This window comes from Pan paniscus, chromosome 2, assembly GCF_029289425.2.
Source record: "Pan paniscus chromosome 2, NHGRI_mPanPan1-v2.0_pri, whole genome shotgun sequence".
Taxonomy (NCBI): domain Eukaryota; kingdom Metazoa; phylum Chordata; class Mammalia; order Primates; family Hominidae; genus Pan; species Pan paniscus.
In genome coordinates, this window is record NC_085926.1 from 170307622 (window position 1) to 170313530 (window position 5909).

General features: G+C 40.9%; 1 pseudogene; it reads right to left on the reverse strand.

Moving 5' to 3' along the window:
• Positions 1-1079: 1079 nt before the first annotated feature.
• On the reverse strand, positions 1080-2659 carry LOC100987776 (eIF5-mimic protein 2-like; annotated as a pseudogene).
• Between the last annotated feature and the right edge of the window lie 3250 nt (positions 2660-5909).

The window sequence follows — 5909 nt, forward strand, 5'->3', positions numbered from 1 at the left end:
TTTCCACTCAGTCTCTGGTGGCATTATCCCAGGCTAGTTTCTTTCACCAGTTAAAAACCTTCAAAATGTTCACTTTTAACACAAAGTCTTTCCATAAAAAGTGTGGCTACATTTCCCCCCTCCCCCCACCACCAATGACTACATACACAGATGGGTAGCAGCAAGAAAAGCTGAAAATAAAAAGGCAACCATGAAAATAAATGGATCAATTGTATACAAGAAATATTTGGCTCATGGCAATTAAAAATGGCAACTAGGGTATGTTAATAGCCAAAGGCTTCAGTCATTACAGAATATGTTAAGAGAATGAAGCCAGTCCAGTATGACCAAGTAGGAATATATAATTGTCATTGCACTTCATTTGTTATAGCAAATGCTCTAAGCCAATAGGAAATCTAAGCTATATCTAGATTCTCAATTAGAACATGCTGACCTTTAACATTGTCAACAATTTTTACTGGGTTTAGTACATCAGTCATTTTCTTTACTCAAACTCCTTTATGAGTCTTTTCCTATCAATCTAAGGGTATTCTGTGCATAAAATACCTTAAATGATAAGACTTTTCTAAGGTTCATTTGAAAATGGTTGTATAAAAAAAATACCCATTTGTTTTGCCTGGAAAGATACAAACTAAATGCAGAAGTTTCTCAAGGGGAAAAATCTCATCTTTCTTCTTCCCGCCACCTCTGCCACATTTTGATTTCCTAAACTTTTCAAGTCTGTTCTCCATGGCTTCTCTAAGGACAAAACCCAGAGAGCAAACAATTGAGCTTTAGGACAACCGGAGTTAAAAAAAACAAATAAACAAAAAAGTTAATGGCAAGCAATGGTCCACATACTCAAGATTCATGTTAAATGAATTCAATTATTACATATGGGTTTTTCATTGATGAGTAGGGCCCTGAGCATGCCATATTATCACACAAATCATTGCCTTTGAGACTTTGGATACTTTTACAGTTTAATTTGCAAACAGAATTTTTATAATAAATTATTTTTTAACTAAATCATATCTTGAAAACTGTTTATAGAAAACCCAGGGAATAAAGTGAACTGTTCATTGTGGAAGGTCTTAAATTATTACAGTAGAAAATACAGGCGGTAGAAGATAACTGAAAAGACTAATACAACATTAGATTCAAATCTATATCTCCTGTAGCTACTTAAAACATGGTTTTAGAAACTAAACCCAACATTTCCAGCAACCATAGAAACAGTTAAAATAAAATTTGCCATGAAAGCCCTTATATCATGCTTGATACAGGGAGGTAGGAAGATGTAAGAACCAGGACACATGAGACAGGACATTTTATCTACAACTCCTGTTTGCTTTACTGAGGGTGTAGTTTCAAAATTCAGTCAACTTCTTCAGATTCAGATTCAGATTCTTCTTCAGCATTTTTGAGCCACTCTCCAAACTTTTTCATTTGCTCAAGGAAAACACTCTTCCCCTTTGCAACATGTGTACCTTTATACCACTTCAAAATGGGCTCTTTGCTCAGGACTACAGCTTTATAAAAAGCACCACTATTTTCTGGAAGGCTTTTATGAAATGAATGTTGTCATAGCAATACTCCTGAATCTTCAGTAACAGAGTCAGCTCAGACTGACCTTGAGTAGTAAAGGCAGCAAGTAGAGGGCTGTGTTGCTTCAAGTGTTTGATGGCTTGCTCTGCTACAATCTCCTCTCTTTTGTTCCATTCCACAGCGCTCATTACATTTGACCAGACTATTTCGATGACAACTGGTTCTGGGATGTTGTTTTTTTTCATCTCCTCCTTGACATATAAAATTATAACCTTAAATGGATCCCCACGGGACATCTGTTCTTGAAGTTCTTTCTGCAGCTCCTTACAAGCTCTGATGGTTTGCTGATTCCGAACATATTCTGAAAGCTCTTTCAGGCCTGCCTCAGTAAAATACTTTGTGAAGTGTTGAACGCTTTGCTTATTGGCAGGAAAAAGTTCCATCAGGCTGTTATCCATGCTGACTTTCCTTGCAGTTACTGCATTGATATCTTTTTCATTTATTCATGATTTAAATAGCTTTCCAGCAAAAGCTGTTGAAACCCCTTCTTTAACCAAATTCTCATTATAAAGGCTATTAAGAATGGATGCCATTAGCCAGAAGAACACCAGTCAACATAGCCAGTTTTTTCCTCTCCGAGTCTGAAAAACCCTTTCAGAACAGCAGCAGCCTTTTTACTTCATCTTCACAACCTTTCTCCAGGTATTTGTAGTGCCTGATTAACTTGTTAAAAACCTGAGCAAATGCTTGCATGATCTCTAGGTCTTCTTGAGCTGCAAACACGCAGACATCTGTACGCATGATGTCATCTGCCAGTGTACCACCTGGGGCCAGCATTCCACCACCCACCAGAATGTCAAAGAGTGTTTCTGCACATCGACGGTAATCAAGTTTTGTTCCAGAAAAGCATCAAGAAACTTAGCTACTGCTTCCAAATCAGTACCAGTTTCAGTTAAGCCTTGAATAACATAGTCCTGAAACTGAGTAGGGTCAAACCTCTCTTTTTCATCTCTTTTTCTGGTTTTAAAATACTGGGCCTGATAGCGTTGGCTTTTGCTGCTTTTGATTACTCATAAAAGACACCCGAATTTAAGGTGATGAGGAAAGAGCCAGAAATCCCCAATGTAGTGGCAACTGCCATGGTGTCTCCTCTGCAACCAGAACTGAGGATGGATTTTCACACCACCGTCTAGCCTGATGGATGCTCTTAACCATCTCTCACTACAAAACAAACTCCGTGAATAAACAAGGCATTCAGACATCTTTCAGGCTCATGATAGAGAGTTTTAAACCAGTTAAGGCTTTAGGGCTTAACATTCGCTTGCTGGTTGATGAAGGCCCAGAAAACAAAGTGAAAATGCTTCCATTTCCCCATTTCAATCTGTGCGCCACCATCTGCCGTGCTGATTCCCATGATGGCTGCCATGGTGAAGATAGAAAAGGAATGGCCCAGGAACCAGAGTCTCATTGATGCCAACACAAGATAGACTCACAGCCCTGAGGTCAAGAAATCTTTCTTTCTGATACTTTGTCTTAAGCAGTGCCGGGACTTTTCACTTTTTATACTAGGGCCTTGTGTAGGCAAGCACAGGCGACTGAATTGGTTCCATGGACCAACCCTTTGATCATACCATATGTGGAAACAATACTGCACTATTTGTCTTTTCTCCCTTTGAGAAGTCCTTAATTATTATTGAAGGGATGTTTCCTATTATTCATCCTGTCTCCTTCAACGCAACCCCACCAGCAGACAGACTGGTCTTCCTTAAATGCAAATGCTACCCCTTCACTCACTCTCCCACTACAACCCTTCGTTGGCTGTACATTGCTTTTAGGATACTCATGTTGTCTGTCCCTGGCATAGCCTCCAAGGCCCTGTCTATCTCCAGAACAGTGTCCACCTTAGGCCACCCTCTCTCTTGCCCTCTAGGCTCTAGCACTCTGACATTCCTTCAGCTCCTCAAACATGTCATGTTCCTTCCTAACTCAGACCTTTTCCACACTGTTCTTTATGCCTGGAATCGTACTCCTCCCTTCAGCAATCCAGTCAGCTGCCACTTATCCTTTAAATTATGGTATAAATGTCACTACCCCAGGGGTGCCCTCCTCAGTGTCATGCCCCAGACCAGCCTGGGTAAATGTAAAAGAGGCTCCCACAGCATCTACCTAGAGCTTCTCTACCATAGCACATAACTCACCTACAGTTAAATAATTATTGGGCAATTATTTGTTCAACATGAGTTTTCCCCATTGGACAAATCAACTTGGTCCCAGCATAGTGCTGCCATGTGTGATCTTTTTAAACCTTTTTTTTTTCAGTGCTATTCTCATTGTACAATGTCAGTAAGTTAATAATGAGTGGAGTGAGAGAAAGTGGATACTGTATATTTCAACAAGTTTGGCTGTAAAGGGGAGGAGAGAGATAGGATAGGAGCTGGAGGGCACTGTGGAAGTGTCTTAACCAGCTCAGGCTGCCATCACAAAATACCACAGACTGTGTGGCTTAAACAAGTGATACGCATTTCTCACAGTTCTGGAGGCTGGAAGTCCCAGCTCCAGGTGCCAGCATGGTTGGCGTCTGGTGAGTGCTCTCTTTCTGGCTTGCAGACAGCTGCCTTCTCACTTTGTCCTCATTTGGTGGAGGGTGGGTGAGTTCTGGTCTCTTCCTCTTCTTTTAAGGACAGCAATCCCGTTATGAGGACCCCACTCTCATGACTTCATCTAAACCTAGTTACCTGCCAAAGGTCCCATCTCCGAATATCATCATATTAGGGTTTAGGTTTCAACATATGAATTTAGCAGAGGGATGTCAAAATTCAATCCATAGAAGGGATTAAGCAAAGTCTTTTTATGACAGGAAATCTTGAACAGGCTTAAACACTGATGGTAGATGCCAGCAGAGAGGGGAAGGATGAAGCTTCAGAGGAGACGGGATAATCATAGGAGGTGGGAGGAGAAAAGAAGCAGTGCATTGATGGAGAAGATGTCTTTGGGAGGACAGACACTGCTCCTGCTGTGACATGAGCAGAGGAGCAAAGGGCGTGTGCGACTCCAGAGGACCTTTTCCATGTGGTGACAATGAGGCAAGAGAATTCTCAATGAGCAGCTTCTTATTCCCTATTCGAAGTAACATGTATGGATATCTGATGAGGGACTGGTGTGGCTTGTGGAAAATGGAGAAGGTTTGGAATAGATTCTGTGAAGGGTAAGAAACAGAGCTGCTGTGATACGAATGTTTGTGCCCACCCCCATTTATGTGTTAAAGTCCTAACCCCCAAGTAGAAGGTATTAGGAGATGGAGCCTTTGGGAGGTCATTAAGCCTTGAGGGCAAAGTCCTCATGATTGGGATTAGTGTCCTCCTAAAAGAACCCAGGGAGTTAGCTTGTCTCTTCCACCATGTGAGAACACAGCAAGAAGGCACCACCTATGAGCCAAAAAGCAAGCCCTCACCAGACATTAAATTGGCCTTGATCTTGGACTTTCCAGTGTCCAGAACTGTGAGAAATTCTGTGTGGAGGGAGTAACAGCTGAGAGCCCTGGAATGACAGAAGATTGTGGTCACAGTATGGGATGTTTAAGTGCAAGATTTCAGAGGAGGAGAAGTTCCTGGTGACATTGGATCAGTGTAAAACCTTAGGCATGCGTGGCTGAAGTGGAGAAGGGGTAAAGAGCCTGGAAATTGAGAAGACCAATACTGCAGACCCTTCCTCTCAAGTCAAGGGTACAATGCTTAGAGTGAGCCCGGCTGGAAAGCAGTCTTCCTTACGAAACTGCATCTTAACAAGGTTTATTTCCTTCAGGAGGGTTGCCTGTGCCACAGCACTGGTTCCCCATGTAGATGTTATAGGTTCCAAGGGAAATGGTTAGTCTCTCCCTGTCCTCTCTTTTTATCTATCAGTGCTACACATCTTGAAGCTCTTTTGGAGCTACAGATATAGAAAAAGATAGAGGAAGCAAGACACTAATAAAGAAGGGTCACACAGCCATTGAAAACACAGAATTCAGGTGACATTGACATTTATCTGATATCCAATCCTTGCTCTTGGCTCCCAAGACTGAATGGAGATCTTTGCCTTATAACAACAGTGTTGTGGAAGACCTTTGGGAAAATCTTCCTTTAGGGCCTCCCCCTAACAACACTGCTACATGAAATCAAAACAAAGAAATATCTTTATATTGATATTCTGAATGTTTAAAAATAATATAAATAAGAAAATTATTCTCGGCATATATTTACGTACTTTAATCATTTATGTGGCCATATCTATCTGCAATACTGTATCACTGGTATTTCTATGATGAATGCTTTTTTGATACACTTTAATCTTCATTTTTAGTAAAATTACTTGCAACCATTTTCTATATTATATTTACAGTTAAT